Below are 25,329 nucleotides of genomic sequence, written 5' to 3'. Positions count from 1 at the left end.
CTTCCTAGTTAATAGCATTCCTTCTCTCTCTAGCAATTGAACTTGTAGTAGAAGAAATCATAGTCTGTGTAGGCACAATATTTGTGCATACACATATGTGTATGTGTATGTGGAAAAAAATCAGACATCCAATTTTTTTAAATAAAAAGTCAAGCAAATATATACATACTATAGCAAAAACATGTTTCAGGAAAAGATCATTTTTAACAGTTCCATACTATGGGAATTAATTGGTTCTTCTTCATTTTCCCCTTTGTATTTCAAAATGTCTGTTTTTGATATATTTTAGGGAATTTTCCAGATAAAAAGGCTTTATTATGAATTTTTTTCTTTTTAAAAGAAAACCTGGGATTGAAAAAAGAACAGTAAAAATACATAATATATGGGGATCAAATACAATGGGTGGATTAATTAGTTTGAAAGACACCAAGTTGTATATCTTTATATGGAGGAACAATGAGATAATTCAGAAGAACATTCTGTGTATGCGTGTGTGCGTGTGTGCGTGTGTGAGTGTGTGTGTGTGTGTGTGTGTAAAGAATGGAAGGAAAGGGAAGAGTAGAGAAGAGAAAAAGAAATGAGAGAAGATAATTGAATCGAAAAGATTTGAATAGCAGACTTTCCACCAAGATGAATCAAAGGCAAGTCACCAAGCTGACATAATCAGAACAATCCAGAACAGAAGATCTAGACCATTAAATTCAACATGAACCATGACCATAGTCCCTCATAAATACAGAGAGAATTCTATAATTCTGCCATTAGACTATGAGCTCCTTGGGAGCAGAACTGCCTTTTGCCTTTCTTTGCATTCTCGGTGCTTAGCAAATTGCCTGGCACACAGTAGATACTTAAATATTTATTGATTGACTGAATCCCTATAGTGTGGACTAATTAATTCAAACTCACTAAATCATAAGCATTTGTTTCAAAGTTGTTTATTTTTAGAGTGTTGGCATTATAGTACAAATTATTCTTCTGGTTCTGTTCATTTCATTCTGCATCTTATCTTAGATGTCTTCCCAGATTTTCTCAAAATATCTTTTTCATTGTTTCTTGTTCCACAATAATATCCATTATATTAATACGAGGCAGTTTCCAACCAATGGACAGCCATTTACTTTATAGTTTTTTGCAACTAGAAAAAGAACTGCTATAAATTATTTTTGTAATTAAAAAATAAATCAAATGTGTCTGTGATGTATTTATACACAGCCAGTTGTTATCGCTTCATTTTTTACTTTGCATTTCAATATAATGGGCATAACACTACTTGTCTTCCCTTTGTTTCTTAATTGTGTGGAGACTGAAGAGTACAATATACATGCAAGTCATTTGGAGCTCTCGGAAGATGAAAACAATGAATGCTAGGCAGGTATTTTTTCCATGACTTACTTTGGCAGCAAAAAATCTGCAGGCAACATCATGACATAAATATGTGTTCTAGCTTAATACTTGGGAGGTAGACCAGTATTTCTTGCATGTTATTTTATTGATAGAGCACTTTGGTTGAACTCCATGGAGAAATACAAACTATGAAGGGAATGATTACATGGTTAGAATTGTGCTTGAGGGACCTGAATCATTTGGAATACTTTGTAGAAGTTACCATATAACATGGCATGTGATTTTTTTTTAAAAGAACACATTTTGGAAACTACAAAACCTTCTTGATGATTTAGTCATTTCTCTTGTATTTTTCCATCCTTTAAATTGTTTGGGGAATTTACCACTTGCTCTGCTTTGAATTCTTGGCAGGCACAGCATTTCCAACACTAACCTACATAGATTTCTATTAAATATGTGCTTATTTTTCTGTATCCCAAGGAATCTGGCTGGATTCTAAAAACCAGAACCCTTCTCTGATGAATGGCAAACAGTTGGCTAGAATTCCTCTTTCATGCCTGCATATAATTATGTCACAAAGCATTACGCATGGCATGGGTTTTCTTTCTGCCATTATTATCCTTTCACATTTCAATAAATGATCCCATGAATAAGGATTGAAATATCAGAAGCAGTATTATTCCTAACAACAAAACCTGCCAATGGAGAGTATCCTTGCTTCCTGGGCTGGACACGTCTGTTGAGAGGCTCTCTTGAGTACTAGAAGGACATTATTTTTCATCTGCTGATGAGGGGGAAATGACCTTGTGCAATAATCTGGGCACAAACAGAAGCATAGTTTGCATTTACTTTTCAAAGTACCTTGAGATTGAAAAAAAGATTAAGAATGAAGTAATGAACTCCAGACTTCACTGCCAAGAACATCAAATCTAAGAAAATTTTTAGACGTATTCTTTGCATTGATACTGCTAGACTTTCAGAAGCAACTTGCATTTTTAGAAGAGAAAATAAACTGTCTTTTTCCTATTTGCCTTTGAGGGGAAATATTTTGCATGCTACTGAGAAGAACAAAGGAAAGGAAGAGAAGGAACACATTTTGCTCACTGCTTTTTTTCCCCTTTTCCTTTCTTCTTTTTTGCTCCTGGAACAAAAGAAACACTGTCAGTAATGACAATCAGTTCTAGTACAGTTAATGACCTAATACTAATCAAGGACATAGATTGAACACTCACTATGTATAAAGTATGGTACTGAATACTATGGGTCCATGTTAAGAAGTAATCTTTGCCCTCAGAAAATTTCCTATCTGATTGATCAGACAGGAAAAATACAAATGTTAAGTAACCCAAGAGTGGGAATAGGGAATCCATATGTTCAAGATTGGAGATTACCACGGTAAAAGGTAAGGAAATGAGACGTTCTAGAGTCCTATTAAGAACATCACTTAAGTGACCTTGAAACCATAGTTTCTAGGCTTGGAGGAAGACACATGGAGCCAAAAAGAGCAATGATGGACTAGTAGAAAAAATATGGATGAACAGAATGGAAATGATAGAATCATAGATCTAGAGTTGAAAGGTCAAACTATTTTTATCCCTTATTTTACAGGTGGAGGCAATGGGCCGAGAGAGATGAAGTGACTTGTCCAAGGACACACAAGTAGTGAGTGACAGGCAGCAGTCAATATTCCCCTCTGAGTATATGAATCTTTCACCTCTATTGCATTTAGGTCAAAGAACAGGTTCAGCAGGTATGAGTAAATGGGAAAGAAAAGGGTAGGGAGAGATTTCCACTTATAATAGTGATATGATAGCTTCTAAATGAGCTCTCATGACAAATATTCCAGGAAATATTTAAAAGGGCAAACTACTAAAGAAAATCAAGAAGCCCAGTGCTAAACGCTAGTAACTGCACCATCCAGTCCATTATTTCACAAGAACCTGGCTAGAAGCTTGTAAGTGCTAAGGAGTGGTGATGTTTGAGGAGAACTGAAACTAATGAAGTTTTTCTAGAATGGAGGCTGAGGTCAACACGTTCTTGTCTTTGACCTTCTAGAGCTGCAGAAAGGGAAAAAAAACATCCTGTTGTAAAGTCTTAGAGTTCTAAATCATCTCTAGAAATGATTCAACCCTCTTATTTCATGAATGAGAACACAGAGAGGTAAAGAACTTGAGAAAGAGGCAGAATGGTGATTCACTTCTCTTGATTTCCAGTCTAGCACTCTATTATATCATTCTGCCTCTTTATGTATTCTGCTCAAGAATAGCTTTTTGCCATCTCCATAAACACAGTCACCTATTGTTCTTGAACACTGTCATGTTACCTATTAAACTTTTTTCCTAGGATATATTCTTTCATTTTTCTTCTTGATGCTTCTTTCTAATACTTCATTTAAAAAAAATTGCTGTACTCAGGGCTCTCTCTGATCCCAGATCATTTTAGTTTGAGGTAGTTGGGATTTAATGTAAAAAAATCACACTGGGAACCAGTATACTTGGGTTCCAGTTCTAATTGCTGCCAATCATCTGTAGGACCATGGACAATTTGCAAGCTCTTTAGGCATTTGTTGCTTGATCTATGAAATGAAAATTAAGAATAGATGACCTCATATAAATGGCCATTAACACTAAAGCTTTGTGAGTTGCAAGATCAATAAATTTTTTGAAAGCTATGGCTTTTGGAATCTAATTAGTCTCAACTACAGTCCCTTGTTTGCCATATAGACCCTGCCAAAGTTTACATTAACTTTTATCCTTTCCATTTTTGAAAACACCTATGATGTAGCTGTGATCTAGACAGCAAGAGATACAGGTTTACTGTTAGCTGTGTATGCAAGCTGCACCCTTTCTGGTGGCCCTCTGTATTTAAAGTAACACCCTATATAGAGATTAATTACTCATAGGAAAAGGGCAAGTTCTATTGTAAAGGAGTGTGAGGCTGATCTAATTCCATTACTTTAAAGTTTGAAATGCGTATTAAAGTATAAGTGATGTTTTAGAAGGAAAGAGAAAAAGCTATTTTGCTCACTGAGAAGTCATGACACTTCACACATTCTTAATAAGAGTCTTTGCCTTGCCCCTATACTAGTCCATAAGCTAAAAATAGTCCCTGCTTCAGGCAGCAGTTACACTGAGGTAACTATGCAAAGACAAGGAGTGGCTGGGGTGTACACAAAGTTCGCAAAGGATTTTGAAACACACTTTTTGTATTAGGTTGGCATCTCCATACCTCTGTTACACATTGGGCCCAACTGGAAAAGAAGGGGGTGAGGAAAAAACTGTGTTCCCTTCTTGAATCTTCTTTCACCCCTGCTGCCCTATCTCCTCATTTAAAAATACCACTTTCTGAAATCAAAAGGCCTATTTATCTTATTTCATATTTAGAGTTTCACATTTTCTGATTTGTGAGTTGTCAAGGAAACATTCTTTTACAAGGTACTTGGATCTGTGTTTTGACCTTTATCTGAGAATGTCAATGGCCCATGCGTGGCACCAAGATACGTTCTGTAAGCTGTTAAGACTTCAGTAAAAAAGATAATTTCAACAATTAAATGCAGCCTTCAAATCCAAAAAGAACCTAAAGATTGGTAGACTTGAGGTTATTTGTCAGTTTTCTTTTAGTTTTTGATGTAAAATCAGTAATTTAAAGGAAGGAGAGGGGAAAGAAATTTATCTACCTGAGAATCTAGAGAAATAACCATCTTCTGTTCAGAACTCTATTTTTTCTTGCTAAATACAGGCAATTTTCACAGATGGGAAATTGTCACCTTCTTCTCCTTGTTACAAAAAAAAAACTGATTCTGGGAAAATGCAGATTTTTTTTCACATTAAAAAAAGAATTTCTAGCAAAGTCAAACATGCAATAGTATCTCAGAGTGAATTTTGGTAAAATTCCACCTTTTCACTGTCAAATATAGAAAGCTTATAGATTTTTTTTTGAATGATTGTATAGTCTTAGAGGTTGTTATTAACCAATATACAAAAGCATATTTGCAAAACCACATCAACCACACAAGGAAATTATGAGTTATAAAGTTCCCTAGAACCTCATCCAAAGTGTGTTTCCTAGGTGTTTGCCATTTATCTATGTAAATGAATGCTGAATCTCATCTCATTTGGATTTCCAACCCTTCTCAAAAGTACTAGATCTCTCAGAGTCACATGACAGAGGAGGCAACATACACGTATGGGGTCGTATCCCACAGTTTAAGTAGCACTGATATGAGTCGTGAGTGGAAAAATGTTTAAGAAGCCCTAAGTAGTGGAAGACCTAATGGAACAGAGATCAGAAGGCCCAAATCTGAATTTTGGTTCTGCCACTAACTAAATTTATTCAAATTACTTTGTTTCCTTAGCCTATGCTTCCTCTTATTAAAAAAAGTAGAATATAAACTCTTTGCAGATAGGGCTATTTCAGTTTTTCTTCATAACTTAAGATGCTTTATATAATGTTTAGTAAATGTTAGTAAATATTTGTGTAGTGGTGTTGTGACTGGACTAGGGTAAACACTAAAGCCTCTTGCAGATCTAATGGTGTGGGACCCTTAGCATAAACACTCTAGGAATTGCACTGTATGCTAATTTGTTCAACAGATTCTGTCTTCATTCTGAATCTAATCCAAAGGCAGTTATCTCATTTTCTTTAATTCTTCATTAATTGGGAGAGAGGAAAAAAGGAGAATTTTGCTTGTCATTAAGTGGTAATTCACTAACACCGTGTTCTGTACTCAGTGGGCACTTATTAAATATTAAATTAAATTTATTGTTCCATATGGAATGTCCCTATTTCTAACAATGCAGCCTAAGTGATTACTTTCTTCCAGATACATTTGGACGTAAGGGAATAAAAAACCTTAGTGCTTAGGATCCTAGACTCATAGGGAAGTATGACATAGAAAGGAGAAAGTTGGACCTAGGGTCAGTAACAAAGGTCCAAATCCTGGCTCTAACACTTGCTAGCTATCTGATGTTGGGCAAGTCATTCATCTGTTCTGGGCCTCAATTTCCACATCTATAAAATGGGAATATAAATACTTTCACTGTCTTAGAGTTATTATAAGGAAAATACTTAGCAAAGCATCACTTTTTTTTAACAAAGCAAGGAATCACTTAAAGTTAAAAGGGACTTTAAAAATCTCCTATTCTACCCCACTTCCCTTTACACATAAGGAATCTGTTTTTCAAGGAGGTTAAGGGCCCTAGTCTAATGTTTCATTTTTTAGATAATCTTACACAAGAGTGCTTATCTCTCTTCTACTGTTATTGCTTTGTTTTGTTTCTTTTTCAGTTTTTCTTTCCTAGAATTAGAGAGTTTTAGACCTGGAAAGACCCCCAGAGGTCATTCTAGCCTGTTTCTCTATATAATTGTTTTACAGATAAAGGTCCTCCAAAATCTTTCTTAAAATCTAATATTGTATTTATGTTTCCTCCTCCTATGGTATGCTCTGGTAACCTGTTGGTGAGACAGTCAGTACTAATGTAGAATCTGTGTGGAGCTTTGCTTTTGTTAAGGCGTCAGTCAGTGATATAGCTTTTTTTTTTATGTCTCAACGTATCAGTATTTAAAAAATAGTTTGTTCCCAATGAACAATGCTTGATCTAGCTAACAGAATAGCAGGGAGTAGGTCACTTTCATCCTAGGTCTGTCCCTACCTCTCTTTGTGACCATTCATATAACATAACAACTTGAAATACCAATAGAAATTATAAGCATAAAATGTCAGAGCTTTCAAGGGCTCTTAGCTTAATCCATTTTGCAGGTCAGAGAACTGAGTCTCAGAGAAATTAAATGACTTGCCCTACATCACATAGAAAGTCAGTGACATATCCAGGACTTCAATCAAGCTCTACTGATGTCTAGCTCATGTTTCTTTAAATACACAATATAGCCACCCTAGCAAAGTTTAACATGATAGCACAGATACTCAAAACTCTCAGGGATATTAGAGGCCACCAAGGATAATATATAGACAGACAAGAAGCTTCTCTACAACATCCACAGCAAGAGACATGTCATCCTGCCTTTGCTGCAGGACTTGAAATTGGAATCATATGCAGTTGTTCTTTCCACATCACAGTGGTTTGGGGTACAATGCCCCCATGAGCTAGAAAATTCGCATAAAAATTTTTGACTCTTCATACCAGAGAAGAAGTTTGAATTTTTTTTCCCATTTCTTGTGAGGAGTATTTACAATACCTTATTGCAACATTTGGGTTGAGTATTTGGTCATAAGTTGTATGTTGTCTGCTGGCCTTCACATGTCATCAGCAGCTTCTGCAAAACTCCCCCAAAATTCCCATTTTATTTCTTATGCTCATCTACAACATATCAGAACCACTTTGGGAAAAGTCATGATGGGGAAGGTATAAGTGTAGGAGAGTGCTGGAAGAGACCTTAGAGGTCATCTAATCCAACACTCTCATTTTTTTTTTCAGATTAGAAAAAGAGGTCTAGAGAGGTAGAATAATTTGCTCAAGCCTACACTCTTGCCCAAGTTCTTTGACTCAGAAGTTTAGAGTATTTCCACTCCAGTGATGGTGAAACTATCAACTCCCAGGATAAACCATTCAGTTTAGAAATAGGATATTTTCTGTTAAATCAAGCCTAAATCAGCCTTCCTTTAACTTTTTACCCATTCCTCATAGATTTATCCCCATGACCAACTGAAAAAAGTAACATTCTGCCCCCTTGCATGACACTTTTCAAATACTTGAAGACTGTTGCATCATACGCCTCAATCTTCTTTTTTTCTAGGCTGAACATCCATGGTTCTTTGACTAATTCTTTATGCCATAGAATGGCATAAGAATTAATTGGGACAGAATAAAATAGTTACATTTATTGGCATATAATAAAACTGACAAAAATTTTAAAACTTTAAAGACTTTTAATATGTAACGTAGCCTCTTTTGCTCTAAGCATTTATTTTACATGATGAGGCATTGCTGTAATAAAAATTTTACTTACATTCTTTAATTCTTTATCATGAAATCATACTTTTAAAGTCATATTGGAAATTAAGTGCACTTTTGATAACAGTCATTTTTCCCAAGTCTAGCCTTGAGTATTCAGTGGGTTTTAGATGAGGGACGTTCAGGCTATTGAGTCATGCTTATCTTGGTCACGTGGCTAAATGCCTTAACCTTCCATGACACTAGGCATAGTGCAAAGTTCTGAAGCAGTATTCTACCTTCACTTGAGAAGTTTTGTAATTCTGGAAAAATTGTGATACTTTGTATGTCAATCTATTTGTCAGAGTTCATCATCCCTTCAATGGTGACAAGACTTCCTATCCTACTAAAGTTCTATAATTGTCAAAAGTACCACTGTAACTATAAGATCTTGACACATTTATAAAACTGTAAATGTTAATCCTCCCTCACAATTGTGATATATACATATATGCACACATATACACTGATGTGTATGTGTATAGTACATACATGTGTATATATGCATTTATGTATGCATATGTGTGTATATATACACACATATATGCATATATGTGTGTATCCCAATTATCTTGTGACATGAATATTTTAAAATCTTATAAGCATATATGTATATAGCAGAGTTGTTCTGAGGATAAAATGAGATAATTTTTGAAAAAAACACTTTGCAAATCTAAACCACTATGCTGTGGGTTTGTTGTTGTTGTTGTTATTTAATAGCTCTTTATCCTGTAGGCTTTCATCCAATGTGACTACCATAGGCAGGAGTATTATCCTAGTTTTTGAGGGGAGTACAAAAGAAAATAGAAGATAAAGTTTCTGTCCCAAACATGTGAAATCTAGCTGGGGAAATAAGAGATATAAACATGATTATATGTTAGAACTACAGCAGTGGTAGACTTTAAGTATATCTAGTCCAACCAACTCATTTTGCATACGAGAAAACTGAAGTTGTTAAGAATTTAAGTCACTTCTCTGAAGCCAAACAGCTAGGTCTTCTTCACTGGCACTCTGTACACTAAGCAGATAGCTAGGTGATGAGCAGATAGAAAGCTGGGCCTGGGGTCATTAAGACCTGAGTTTAAATCTGGCTTTAGACATCTATGATCTGTGTGACCCTGGGCAAGTTATTTAATCCTTGTTTGCCTCAGTTTCCTCAACTGTAAAATGAGGATAATTATAGCACCTGTCTCCCAAGGTTGGCTGTTATGAAGATCAAATAAGATAAAATTTGTAAAGCACTTAGCACAGTGCCTGGCTCATATTAGGTACTATGTAAATGCTTATTCTTTCTCTTTACTTTGCCCATGATACCTTAAACATTAACCAGTCAGTTGCTATATATTTTTAAATGCCTACTATGTGAAACACACCATAGAGAATAGAGTAGGAGATTCAATGCCTGCCTTTCAGTGGCTTACAATTGAGTTAAGGAAAGAAAACATCAGTAGATGAAAATATTTTGTCTAATATTGAATATTAATTATTTCACAAAGCCAATATTTGTCATAGCAGGTACTCTTTTCCTGAAGCAGATCTACAACTTGGTAGATGATCTTCTAGAATTGCTGTGGTTTTACTAAGTACCTTAGTTTGCATTCAGCTTTCTAACAAGCCACTGAACTTGGCTAGGCTGACCCTTGGCTGACAGATTAACTGTCCTCAGGCTTCTGGCAGTTATGTAAGGCCTAAAAGACCTTAGATCCCACTGGCATAGTTTTTTGGGAACTTGTGATTATTTCCACACCACAATTGAATTTTAAAAGTTAAATAATAATAAAGAAGTTAAATAACAAAAGAAGAAAAGCTAGTAGGATAGTTATTATCTATTGCCAAATTATTGATATTTGCGTTACGTGTTATGGTTTTACAAAGAGAGAGTGCAGGGGGATAGAGCAGGCAGTTAGATGGCACAGTGGCTATAGTACTAGGCCTGTAGTTAGAAAGACTTGAGTTCAAATACAGCCTCATTCACTCACTATCTGTTTGACACTGGGTAAATCGCTTAACCTCAGTTTGCTTCAGTTTCTTCATCTGTAAAATGGGGACAATAACAGAATCTAACTCCCAGGTTGTCATGAGAATCAAATGAGATAATAATGTGTTTAGCACTGTGCCAGGCACAAAGTAATTACTATATGAATTTAATTATCATTACTATACAACAACAACAACAATGGTTATTATTAGCCTGAGAAAGCTTCAGGAAGAGAGAAGTAACAAGTGAAGGATTTTGGAAACTAGGGGTTGCCTTTTTTTCTTACCAATCGAACAAGTGATATGAAAAGAAAAATATGCTAAGTGATGAAAGGATAATTGAATTTGAAATTAGAGGGTCGCTAATCAGGGAAGACTTCTGAGAAGGGGAATTTTCAGTCTAATTTTAAAGGAAAGAAGGGGAATGGCTTAAGAAGAGAATGGAAGGAGGTCATGAAGACTGGAAAGAACACAATAGCAACTCATCTACATCATTCATCTCTCCCTGCAATACACCTACAGTTGTTATTGTTATTGTTGTGCAATCACTTCAGTCATATCCTACTCTTTGTGACCCCAGTTAGGGTTTTCTTCTAAAGGCACTGGAGTTGTTTTCCATTTCCTTTGCCAGTTCATTTTATCGATAAGGAAACTGAGGCAGAGTTAAGTGACTTGCCTAGAGTCACAGAGCTAATAGATGTCCAAGGCCAAATTTGAACTCCAGGCCCAGCCCTCTATCCGCTGTGACAACTAGCTGCCAATAGTACTGATGGATAAATCTAGGCGAGGTGACTATAAAGGTAGGTAGGTTAAAACTGGGTTCAGCACCTGGAAGCAAAGTTGCTGTCATATCTTGCCTTCTTTCCTACATGCTAAATATCTTCAGTTATAGCAACTAACCATTTATGACAATGAGCTCTAGGACATTCACAAATCTGGTTACCCCCTCCTCCCTGCCAACTTCATTCACTTTTATTGATGTGCTTTCTAAAATTTGTCACCCAAAACTAACATCATAATCGATATGTGGTATCATGTGGATAAAAGACAGCAGCACTATCACATTACCAGTTTACCTTATTCTTCTCTTGATTCTAGCCTAAGATCAAAAAACCACCACCTCACGTGGGTTCTACTACCTCAATAACACATTTACTGTGGGAATGACACTCAGATAAATAAAGACAGGAAAGTGACTAGATCTGACAAATAAAATATAGAAGGAATCTGTTAAAATTATTTAAAATTTTAAATTAATTAATTAATTTATTTTTAGTTTTCAACGTTCACTTGCATGAGATTTTGAGTTCCAAATTTTCTCCCCATCTCTCCTCTCACCCCATCCCAAAACCAGGTGCATTCTGACTACCCCTTCCCCCAGTCTGTCTGACCTTTTATCACCCTCCCCCCTTTCCTTATCACCCTTCCCCTTCTATTTTCCTGTAGTGCAGGATAGATTTCTATATTCCTTTGTCTGCATATCTTATTTCCCAGTTACATGTAAAAACAATTTTTAACATTTGTTTTTAAAACTTTGAGTTCTAAATTCTCTCCCTTCCTCCCTCTCCACCCACTCTCATTGAGAAGGCAAGCAATTTAATATAGTTTATGCTTGTGTAGTCATGCAAAACACTTTCACAATAGCCATGGTTTGAAAAAACTAACTATATTTCCCTTTGTCCTATCTCATACCCCATTTATTCGATTCTCTCTTTTGACCCTGTCACTCCTCAAAAGTGTTTGCTTCTGATTACCACCTCCCCAATCTGCCCTCCCTTCTATCATTCCCCCATCTCTTATCCCTTTCCCCTCTATTTTCCTGAAGGGTAACATAGATGTCCATATCCAAATGAGAGTAAGATTCACTCATTCCCTCTCCCCCTCTCCTCTTCCCTCCACCATAAAAAGCTTTGTCCTGTTTCTTCTTTGTAAGATAATTTACCCCATTCTACCTCTCCCTTTCTTCTTCTACCAATATAATCCTCTCTCACCCCTTATTTTATTTTTTAGATATCATCCCTTCATGTTCAACTTACCCTGCACCCTCAAAAAATATCCATTTTCCCCCAAAGGATTATACTCAGTTTTGCTGGGCAGATGATTCTTCATTTTAATCCCAGCTCCTTTGACCTCCAGAATATCATGTTCCAAACCCTCTGATCCCTTAATGTAGAAACTGCTAAATTGTGTGTTATCCTGATTGTGTTTCCACAATACTTGAAATGTTTCTTTCTGGCTCCTTGTATTATTTTCTCCTTGACCTGGGAACTCTGGAATTTGACTATAATATTCCTAGAAGTTTTCCTTTGGGGATCTCTTTCAGGAGGTGATCAGTGAAATCTTTCTATTTTAGCTTCTGGTTCTGGAACATCAGGGCAGTTTTCCTTGATCATTTCTTGAAAGATGAAGTTTAGGCTCTTTTTATGATTATGGCTTTCAGAGAATCCAATAATTTTTAAATTATATCTCCTGGATCCATTTTCTAGGTCAGTTGTTTTTCCAATGAGATATTTCACATTGTTTTCTATTTTTTTCATTCTTTTGGTTTTGTTTTATAATTTCTTGATTGCTCAGAGTCATTAACTTCCATTTGTTCCATTCTAATTTTTTTTTTAGGCAGTTGGGGTTAAGTGACTTGCCCAGGGTCACACAGCTAGTAAGTGTCAAGTGTTTGGTCTGAGGCTGGATTTGAACTCAGGTCCTCCTGACTTCAGGGCCGGTGCTCTATCCACTGCGCCACCTAGCTGCCCCTCCATTCTAATTTTTAAGAAATTATTTTCTTCAGTAAGCTTTTGGACCTCATTTTCCATTTGGTCAATTCCACTTTTTAGGGCATTCTTCTCCTCATTGGCTTTTTAGACCTCTTCTGCCATTTATATTAGTCTATTTTTTAAGATATTATTTCCTTCAGTATTTTTTGGGGGTCTCCTTTAGCAAACTGTTGACTTATTTTTCATGATTTCTTCCATCACTTTCATTTCTCTTCCCAATTTTTCCTCTACTTCTCTTACTTGCTTTTCAGAATACTTTTTGAGTTCTTCCATGGCCTGAGACCAATTCATATCTTTCTCAGAGGCTTCGGACGTAGGAGCTTTAACTTTGTTGGGTTCTTCTGGTTTATGTTTTGATCTTCTTTGTTACCAAAGTATAGTCTGAGTTTTTTTGTGCTGTTTGCTCATGTTCCCAGCCAATTATTTGACATTTTAGCTCCTTGTTAAGGTAGGGCTCTGCTTCCAGTGTGGAGCGTGTACTGTCTCAAGCTTCGAGGGTTTTGTGCAGCTGTTTTTAGAGATACTTCTAGGGACCTGTAAATTTTCAGTTCTTCCAAGGTGTTATGATCAAAAGAGAGGTGTTTACTCCTTTTCTGGCTTGTGCTTTGGGTCTATGAGTGATCATAAGCACTCTTTTCTGCCTTGGAACTGTGAGGAGGATTCCCTCTTTACTGCTGATATAAGCTCTGCCACACCAGCGTTCCTTCTCACCCCTGGACCGCCACCCAGGGCGGCAACCCAGATACAAGCACAGGCAAAACGACAGAATTTTTCCTCAGTGCCAGCAAAGAGATCCCTGCAATCCCCGCCTTATCAGCCACTTGATACCCCCTCCATCTGTGGGCTGAGAGCTCTGGAAGCAGCCACCACCACCCCCCAGGGGCTTTGCCAGGGCTGGGGCTGGACCATGTTCCTCTTCCACCCAGGTCTGACAGACCTTTCCTCCTGACCTTCCAAGTTGTCTTTGGCATTTGTGGGTTGAGAAGTTTGGAAACCACCACAGCTACCAGTGATTCAGTGCCCTGAGGCCTGTTCCAGGTTATCTGGGGTCCTGTCTTTGCCTGTGCAACCCACACTGAACTGTGCTCTTCTCCCAGCCCAGTGCAACAGATCTTTCCTATCAACCACCCAGATTATCTTAGGCTAGAAATTTGTTTCTACTCTGTCTTTTTGTAGTTTGTACTGCTCTAGAATTTGTTTAGAGCCATGTTTTTTATAGTATTTGGAGGGGTTTTGGGGAGAGCTCAAGAAAGTCACTGCTTTTACTCTACCATCTTGACTCCACCTCCTCAACCTGTTAAATTTTTTTTTTGGGGGTGAGGCAGTTGGGGTTAAGTGACTTGCCCAGGGTCACACAGCTAGTAAGCACCAAGTGTCTGAGGTTGGATTTGAACTCCGGTTTTCTTGACTCCAGAGGCGGTGCTCTATCCACTGTGCCACCTAGGAACCCTTAGAGCATATCTTAAAAGATATCCAGTTCAATCTCTGTATTGTATAGATAAGAAAACTGAGGCCCAGAGTGCATAAATGACTCCTCTAAGGTCACACAGACATCAGATGGCAGAGCTAGGATTTGAACTCCATTCTCTTGACTCCCAATCTAGTGGCAGAACACTATTTGGGGTGAAGTTTTTGGGAAAATTGTATAGTATGTCCTGTTTCTGTTTGACACTGCAATCAGTTTAATAAATTTTTTTTTTAAGCTAATCAGGGTTAAGTGACTTGCCCAGGGTCACATACTTAGTATGTGTCTGAAGCTGGATTTGAAATCAGATCTGTCTAACTACAAGGCTGGTACTCTATCCACCGAACCACCCAGCTTCCCCCAATAGATCTCCTTTTAAACTCCCACACAAGGAAAGTTGACCTGGTAGGGGATTTATTTAACACTATTTTGCTTCAAGTTTTCATATGAGTACATCCTCATATCCAAGCCCTCAGGTCTTTTGTCCAGTTAACTCTTATACCTTTTTTGATAAGTGTAGGAGCTTGCAGATTTGGATTGTTCCTGACTTTTTTTTTTGGCAATAAAGTTCCTGAGAAATTGGTCAAATTACTGAGTTTTCATAGCTTTATGAGAGTACTCTTAGCATGGAGCCATCTACTTCAAACTGAGATTCAACCTACCTTTCTGGCTAATGCTGCCTTGTACAGATAGAGAGCATTTTATAGGTTAGCATGATGACAGGTTCTATATCATCTTAGTCTCTGCAATTTTTATGAGTTTAGAATCATGTTTTGTTTTGTTTTCATTTATTTGAGTAATTATTTCAAAGACTTTGCATCTGATAGAGCGCAAATGACTTCTGCTACTTACAAGCTTTTCTCTATTCTTTTATTATCACGGAACAATTTTGGAATCTAAAATAGAGAGAAAAGAGAAAACATCCACTTCATATGAGTCACTAACTTGGCTTTTATCATTTCAAAGCAGATCATCAACCTGATGATTCGTTAGAGAGCAGGAACACTCTGCAACAGCTCATCCCTTTGCTAGCAATGTGCACAGCCTAAAAACATGCAAAAATGTTCACTAAAGAAAGGTTAGACAAGTAGGCTACACTATTCCTTCCAATTTGGAAAATCCATTACCAAATATTAAGCTGAACATTGAACAAGGAGCCTGGTTTTTTATATCCAATGACACAGGAATATCAGCCATCAATTCAAATTATTTATTCTGTGCTGCCATATGCTAGGGAATGTGCTAGGTATTAAAGACACGGAGACAGAACAAAACACTAATAAGGTTGCACTGAAGTACAATCAAAGAGAATGGTCTGAGAGGAAGAAGATGGGGCCTTTAGTCTTAGCTGGCACTAGCTAAGCTATATCAATTCGAGCAAGCCCTTAAGGATCTTAATACTAGTTTCTTCATATAGAAAGTTGAAAGACTAAATTCAGATTAATTGCAATCACTCATTTTGGTCACAAAGAACAGATAGTGAAACCTAGGTCTCTCTTCTTGGTAGAGAGTTGGGAGCGTAAAGATGAGGAATGTTTCACATGCTGTCAGACATTGTCACCATGTTGGCTGATTGTGGTTAAAAACGGAGAGTTCAATAAGGGTTGGTAGCAAAAACACATAAAAATAGAGAGCTGAAATGTAGTACATCCCAGCCACAGAGGACAGCCTGTCAAAAATCCTAGGGATGAGAGAAGGAATGTTACATTCAAGAAAGAGGTAGGTAGGGAACAAACATTTATTAAGCTCCTACTGTGTGCCAAGCACTGCGCTTCATGCTTTACAAATATTATCTCATTTGATCATCAAATATCAAAAAGGAGTATCAAAAAAGGGAGTTTGGAAGGACACTAGAGTGTGGAGAGGAAATAATATGTAATCTATCTATAAAGGGTAACCGATAGCCAGGTTGTGAGGGGATTTAACTGCCGAGAAAAAGAATTTGAATTCTACCTTAGACTCAATAAGGAATGACTAAAATTTCTCAAGGAAAGGAATAATACGGCATTCCTGTGCCTTGGGAATATTAACTACTCTCCACAATATTTCTTAGTCCTGATCTTAAATTCTCTTATTGAATAGAATATACCAGATTACTCTTTTTCTTCATCCCCTTTAAAAGGAGATGAATGAGAAGGAGGAAGAGAATAAGAAGAGGAGGAGGCACCACATTGCAGTCATTAATTTCATCTTACCAAATCTCAGTAAGTTTAAGGTCAATTTTGACTCTTTGTACAAAGAGCTTTAGTTCATCTAGCCTACATTTTGTACATTTATGTGTAAATAGCAAAGTCCACAGATTGGAGTACTAGCCTCTTTCTTGATTTTTCTCTTCTGAACTTTTTCATACATTGTAGCTACTTGTTAATGTTTTTAGCTTGGTGGACATACATAAGCAGTTTTCTTTCTCTTCCTTCCAGGAAGAGGAAATCTCTGAATAATTGTGGGAATTTTTATTGCCAGGGGAAAGGTATTCAAAAAGATTTGAAGATCTTTTCTGCTAAAAATTATGCCTTAAGTGCCTCCTTGTACTGGGGAAATGAAAAGTACACATATCTTATTCTTTCCCTTTAAGAGCTTAAAATATAAAATAGTATTGATATATTACATGATGATTTTATTAGTTCAGAAAGCATTCAATATAACAATTCAGACAGTTGTCTAGTAAGATGTATTGTTCAGTGACTGGGCCAGGGTCCCACAGTTACTGAATTTCAAAGTTAGGATTTGAACCCAAGTGTTGCTGATTCCAGCTCCAACATTTTTATCTACCATGTAAAGAACCTTTATACAGCAGTAATATAGACGTGTAAATTATAATGTCCATCTTTTCTTCTTTTTATTTTGTCTCATTCAGGCAACCCCTAGCAATGACATAGTTGCTAGATGTGAACCTAGACAAATCAGTTTAATTTCTCTGTACCTTTATTTCCTCATATGTAAAATACACAACTAGTTTCTCTAATGTTATTGTTCATAAGCCCCCATTTCCAAGCTTCCTCCAATGATTATGTTTTTATCCATTAGCCAGCCAGACTTAACTTCTAGAATTGGGTATTTACTAGGTAGTGTAGTAAGAATACTTGGTACAGAAGTCTTTCCTAAAAGTCTAGGATATACTTTCCTAAAAGTACATGCAGAGTCTAAAGGAAAATGGGCTCAAGTTTAGAATTCATGTGTCAAAGTGAGTGACTCATAGCTCTTGGAAGTCCTTTTGCTGTTTGCTGGTCTCTCTCCCTTTTCTAGAATATGGCTTTCTTGTAGAGTTTTGAAATAGCCTTTTCTCAGTATATCTTTATCGTCCTTGGCTCCCAGTGCCAATATTGCAATCTACCACTGTTGTTCCATGGATACTACTAGGAAATTAATGGAGAACCCCAAATCTTCTGACTTTTTGAAGCTCATAATGTAAAATTATTTCTTAAAGTAGGCAGTAAGACAAAGAAATGACATGAAAGCAGGTCTCTCCTAATTGAAGACCACTGTAATTCCACTAGAGTAGGCTGGCTTTTCTTCCTAGAAGAGATAAGGTATGCATGCCAACAACTATAGTGTAAACCAGAATAAGCACAGGATGTAATATGAAATTTCTGGGGAGATAGGAAAACTTTCCTGCTTTGGGAGAGAGGGAAGACTAAATTAAAGCATGATGTTTGAGACAGGTGTTACGGGCAGCCCAATGGAGATAAATGAGGCAGTGAGGGCATTTCAGGCAGAGGCAATTAAATGACCAATGTCAAATAGATAGGAATTTACCAGGCTTTCTCAGTAAACACATAACAAATGTGTTTATTTTAAGAGTAGAAAATGCTTTCACCCAATGGAATAACTGTCTGGGGGTGATTTCTGACATCAGTTATAGGCTGAAGTTGGAGGTGATTTGGATGAGTAGGAGACTTCCTAGTGCCCTTAAGTTGTACCCCATAAGCTCTGTTCTACTAATTCCTAGTCTTCATTTTTGAGTTTCAAGAATGACATATTTAGAGCTGTAAGGGGCTTTAGAAGACACTTCATTCAATTCCCAAAATTTTTTAACTCAATCAATCAATCAATCAATAATGAAATTGAGGCTCAGGTAAAGTGACATGGTTAAATGAGTATTAAATGTCAGAAGTAGAATTTGAGCCTATGTCTACTGATTCCAAATCCAATATTGTTTTCCCTGGGCCAGACAGGGACAAGATATTGCTATGAATGTTAACAGCTCAGAAATCTGCTTTGCATTTGGAAAAAGACACACGTCCTTATGGGACAGCAATAAATAGTTACCTGTAACTATGATAAGACCTTAGCCATGATGATCTTTGTATTTGGGTTTCAGTGATAATGGAGAAGGCCCATCTGCATTTTAAAAGGTGACTTTATTACTCAGAAATAGTAAATGGACCTCTTCTACTTGGTAGTAGGTCAATTCCTTCAAAATAAATAAGGCTGAATACAACAGTCTTGTCTCTGAGAGAGACAGGTATTAGGCAATATCGTATTATATGGCATAAATACTGATTTTTACATGAAAACCTATTCTAGAGCTCTTATTTTTACATGGGATTTTTTTTCTTTGTTCTTCTGGCCTGAAAAAGAAGCTATCTTTTCAAATACATTTATTATTATCCATCTTTTAAATTTGTCTAGCATGTTAGTTAGTCCAAGAGTTTTTAACCTGGTGTCTGTAAACTTCTTTTGTACTTTAATATCTATATTTCAATGGAATTAATTTATTTTGCAATCCTATGAATTTTATTTTAATGCATTAGAAAACATTATTCTCAGAAGAGGTCCATAGGCTTCACCAGATTGTCAAATGGATCCACCAAAAAAAAAAATGTTAAGAACCCTTGCTTTAGAATTTCCCAAATACTTCCTCATACATCATTTAATTTGATTTTCTCAACAACTTTGTAAGATAGGTAGGACATGTTTACACATAGGGAAACTGAGCCATCAACTTGTTAATTGAATTGCTTAAGTTTACAAAATGTCACTGATGAAGTCAGGGTTAAAATTCATGTCCTTTGACTCTTATAGTATGACATACTAAGGAAAAATACAAACGAATACTTATCCTGGTTTTGATCCTTACTACCTGTGAATTTCACCAAGCCATTTAAATTTTCAGGCCTTGACTTTTCTTGTCTGTCAAATAAATCCATGATCAAAAAAGAAGATGGACTGGCCATATGGCAAGACAAAGGAATAGGCAGCCCACACGATCTGCTAGAATCTTTGTGATGCCAGAAGAATGTGAAGAAGACCTCCCAACTGCTGGATGGATCTCCCGCCATGACCTTAAAGAGGGATACCCATAAACATCAGAGGAGGATTATGTGGATAAGTTGTGATCTTCACGGTTGGGAGGAATACTCACACCAATGCAATCATAGCTACACTGGAGTTTTGGAATAAATGAAGGAGTGGTTGAGATATTTCCAATATCCTTTTAGTCCCTGAATCTCCCTTTAGAAATGTTTTGTTAGTACTCCTCCATTATAGGGTTGTCTTCCCAGTCATTGATCCTCTCTCCCTCAGTAACGGGTAAGTCATTTAGTCAAAAAACATTTATTAAGCATTGGATTGCCAGGCATGTTGTTAATTGTTGGAGATGCAAAGAAAGCCAAAAACATTGTGTCCTCTTAAGAGGACTGTGTTCTAATGGGGTAGACAACCATAAATATCCAGATATGCATAATATATATTCAGAGTAACAAAAGGTAACTCTGAAAAAAAGAAAGGGGGAAGCATTATCAAGTTAAGAGACAGGGAAAAGTCTGTGAGATTTGAGATGAGTCTTGAAGGAAGCCAGGGAGACTAAGATATAAAGGTGAGGGAACAGAATAGTTCAGGTAGGTCAAATGATATGGGAGGCAGAGTATTGTGTTCCAATGATGGTAATGTCCTATTATAATGGAGTTATTGATTGTGTGAAGGGGATTAAGATGTAAGATGACTAGAACCATAGGGAAATGCCAGAGCAGGAAAAACTTCAAATTTTATTTCATCTTAGAGGTAATAGGGAAGGACTGAAGTTTGTTATTATGTGCATTTACGTCAGGGAGAAAGAGAGAGCATCAGATCTGTATTTAAGGAAAATCATTTTGGCAAAGGAGATTATATTTAAATCTGGAGAAAATGAAGAGCTACTGAAGTTTACTGAGGGAGTGAGATGCGAGGAGTGGAGGAGGTAACATGGTCAGACTTAGGAAAAATCACCTTGACATCTGAGTGGAGGATAGATTAGATTAGGGTGAGACTTGAGGCAGAGAGGGGAAAAACAAATTAAACAAAACAAATCAACTTATTTTTTAACTTTAAATCCTGAGTTAGGGATTTGGAGTCAGAGGACCTAAATTTGAATCCTGCACCTGCACTTTCTACTTAAGTTTCTTTATCTGTAAGATGGGGGAAGTGGACTGCAGGGAATTGGAATTTCCTTCCAGTTCTAAATCAATGACACTATACATCTATTCTTTTAGCCCAGTATACTTTTCTCTAAATATGATTCCTTATGTTTGCTATGAAAATGTCATGTCTCCAACTTCCCTTTTGAAATCCACTGCATGATAGTATATAGAACCTTCCTTTTTTACCCACAGAGGAATGGTCCTGCTTGAGATTTTTTTTTTCTGACTAGAATGTCTGGACTCTGAAAATACAGCCATTGCTAACATCACTATAACTTGGATCATTTGTAATGATTATTTTTGGAAGACAATCTTATAGGGAGAGTGGTCACTAACAGCTGCTCACTGACTTTCCTAGAGTCTGAGGCCTGATGAATCCTCATTCCTCCCCTTTGGCATTTGGCAAAAAGCAATCAACCACCTCCCTTTCTCCAGCGACAACACCTCCCAATTTGGACTCAGGTTCTCTAATTTGGAGACCATAAGCTAAGAGGGAAGCAAGCTAATGGTCACCTGACAAGCCAGAGTGAGATAAATGTTCATATTAATAGTAAAGTAGGTTCATTGAAATGTAGGTTAGAAATTAGTTCTGGCTTGCAAAATGGAATGGATGTCATAATAAATCTTTTGTTTGTTAATAATTTGAGTGCTCAGGTGCGCATTAATTTGTTTATGGGAACCAAGGAGCTGGAAACACTTATAATTAAGTGATCGATGAGGAGCAGCCCCTCGTGGTTTGTTCCTTTGTCATTGAGGGAACTATTTAGTGGATACCATCCATTTCTGTCCTATAGTGTGTACAATACAAACCCTTATTCTTATCCCACAAAATAGGATTTAGAGTGATTCTCTACAGACTAGATGGGAGAATTGTTACAACCTTGAGTGCATTGTACTGGTATTTTGGAAAATGACAGAGGTGAAGTCTCCAACAAGTATATCTGAAATAAGAGGTGGTGTGACAGCCAAGGAAGACTTTGATTGTGAGATAAATGAATCAATGGGAATAAATCTCTAAGGTTAGAGAGTTACAGTTCTATCAATTGTATAGCTCTATAGATGTGGACAAAAGGGCATAGAGAAAGAGAGAGGAAGACAACTTTTAGCTTACTGGCAGTTGGAATTCATGGAGACAGTCTCAGGAAATAGAACCAGACTGTGGATTGCATGGAGAATTAATGAGGGAATCTCACCTAAACTGTACTGATGGAGAGAGGAGTGCTAGGAAAGTATGAGACAGCTGGTTCAAAGTGTTTCTGAAATAAGTTGCTCTTGGTTGTGCATTTCTGTGCCTTTCTCTCTCTGTCTCTCTGTCTCTCTCTCTCTGTAATTGCACATATACCTGCTTGGGTGTATATATACATTTTGTATCAGATTTATGGTTTCGTGGGCATGGGAGTTCAATGTGAATAAATTCTCCCTACTAATGCAGATCCGAACCTGCTTTCCAATTTATAGTCTTAGAAAAGTTGTCCTTGGTACTCAAAGGTTAAGTGACTTGCCTTTGGTGACACAGATAATATGTACCACAAAGGAGACCTGAACCCATTCTTTTTGGGTCTGTAAAGCTAATTATTTATCAGCTAAGCCATATGGTCTCTCATTTCTGTGTGATGATGACTGAAAAAATATAAATGCAAACAAGAAAAACTCAATGGAAATCTCATACTGCATGTGTTTGTAACAATTATGTGTATGTGTATATATATATATATATATATATATATGCATTAGATGTATATATAATATTCTCTCTATAAAATGTAATATATAAATGAATAAATATAAAAATGCATAAAACTATAAATATAAATGCATAAAACTGATATATTTACATAACATTATATATACATGCATATATCTGCATTCATGTCTATGTATCTATCTCTATGGTGTGGGGAGGAAAGGGAATAATCATTTATATGTCATTTAATTTGTGCCAGGCATTGTGCTAAGGGTTTTTACAAGTATTTCATTTGATCCTCATAAAAACCCTGTGTGATAGATGCTGTCATTATCCTCATTTTACTGTTAAACAGGTTAATTGACTTGCCCAGGATCATGCAGATAATGCAGATATTTGAACTTAGGTCTTTTTGACTCCAGTCCAGTGTTCTCTCTACTGTGCTGCCTACTGCCTAGATGAGACAGTGCTTTCATGTTGTTATTGTTAAGTCATTTTAGTTGTGTCTAACTCTGCATGACCTCATTTGGGGTTTTCTTGGAAAAGGTATTGCAATGGTTTGCTACTTCCTGCTCTAGCTCATTTTAGAGATGAAGAAACTGAGGCAAACAGGGTATTTGCCTTGCCCAAGTTCACAGAGCTAGTAAATGTCTGAAATTGGATTTGAACTCAGATCTTCCTGACTCCAAGCCCAGCGCTCTATCCACTGTGTATACCTACACATATGTATGTGAATATATAAATATTTATATAAATACACATGTATGTATATATACAAGTACAATAAACTATAAAGAAAATAAATAACAAATATGTTTGAAAAGAAGTGAATTAGCATGGGTGGAGGAGGATCAAAAAATACTTCCTATGAATGATTGTACTTGGGCTGAGTCTTTAAGAAACGATAGATTCTAAGAGGTTGAGATGAGGAATGAGATGAGGAATGAAAGGCAGCCAATGTGGTGGATTAGAGATGGGAGATGGATCATCTTGTGTGAACAACAACAAAAATGTCAGTTTGGTATATTATAATACTTGGGGAGGGGAATAATGTGCAGTGGAGCTAGAAAGGAAGATTAGGGGAAGGTTGTGAAAGGGAGTTTTTATTTTATCCTAGAGGTAATATGGAAGGACTGAAGTGTGTTATTATGTGCATTTGTGTCAGGGGGAAGGAGAGAGTATTAGGTCTGTATTTAAGGAAAATCATTTTGGCAAGTGTATGGGTAAAAAAGTGGAGAGGGGGAAGACTGATTTGGGCATTCCAGTTAGGAAAAAAGCACAATAGTCTCATCAAGAATTAACTGCCTTAATTAAGGCAGCATGCAATCTATAAGGAGTGATTTGATATAACATCTGAGAGATATTGTGGAGGTAGAAAAAACCAAAATTGGATAACTAATTGATTTGCTTCATTCAGCCCTCACCCCCATTCCCATCAAAGAAATGCTTAAGATTTTCAACCCTCAGGAAATTTGAATTTTGAGGACCTGAACTTTCAGTTATCAGCAAGAAGAAGTAGTTATCACGTAGTATGGCTTCCTTCCTAAGGGACCCATGAGCATGTCCAATCCTGCAATGGCCTTGGCAAAGTGCCATGGAAAGGAACCAAAATAAGCATTTGAGCCCAAAAGAAGTCTTGCTCCTGAAGTGTTGGTGTTATGGATACGTCTTTGCACTAATTTGGATGAGAGGATGTGTGAAGGATAATTCTTGTGACATTTTCAGTCAAGCCAAGCCTAAAACTCTGGAAATCTCCCAGGAACAATTCATCTTATGAGATTTTCAACACCAGGAGGATTAGACAAGTCTGAATAAGTTTCAGATAAGCATTTCTTATATCTGCTAGAAATTGACCGGTTGGCTTGGATAAGATTGAAGACATCCCTTTTTCACATCTGGCCACCCAAAGCCAGGTAGGATGCAATGGTTGTGGTGCATTGTACATAGTGGAACATATACTCAAAGAAGAAATAGAAAATGTTCATTGTTGTTGCATTTGCAAAGGGGAATTTATTTATGTGTTGTACCACTTATTTTTCTTAGTAGGATATTGTGGATCAGCAGATGATGCAGAAAGGACTTGTAGCATTACTCCTTGTGCTTCCAGACTATCTTTATAAAAGGATCCATGTCTTCCCTGTGGTGAAGACTGTAATCATCTACATGTATCCAAAACCGACAGAATGAAATATTTCCTAGTAGCTTCTAAAGTTTAGAATGTGAGCCAGTGGGAAAACAGGCTTTATGTCTTATATTCTAGTACTGGGAACAATTCAAGGCCCATCATAATTTGAAGATCAAATAAATTATTAATCAACACATTAAATATGTGCCTACTTTGTGTCAGGCACTGGAGATACAAAGACAGAAAATAAATATTCCCTTCATTAAAAGAGCTTGCAAAGAGAAGGAAGTACTTCAGTTATTTTATTTTTTTAAATTTACTTTATTAATTTATTTTTATTTATTTACAATCACTTCCACATACTTTTGAGTTGAAAATTTCTCTCCCCCTTCCTCCCCACCATCCTCCCCAAGATGGCACATAATCTTATACAAGCTATACATTTACATTCCTATTAAACATATTTTCACATTAGCGATGTGGTAAGTAAAAATTAAAACCAACAAGAGGAACCATCTGAAAGACGAAACAAAACTCAACAGAAGAGAAAAAATAGATAGCAATTCAACTTCCATAGTTCTTTCTTTGGATGTGGATAGCATTTTCCATCAC

Source organism: Phascolarctos cinereus, unplaced genomic scaffold, assembly GCF_003287225.1.
Source record: "Phascolarctos cinereus isolate Bilbo 61053 unplaced genomic scaffold, phaCin_HiC Scaffold_2;HRSCAF=192, whole genome shotgun sequence".
Taxonomy (NCBI): domain Eukaryota; kingdom Metazoa; phylum Chordata; class Mammalia; order Diprotodontia; family Phascolarctidae; genus Phascolarctos; species Phascolarctos cinereus.
Note: the sequence above shows the minus strand (reverse complement) of the source record.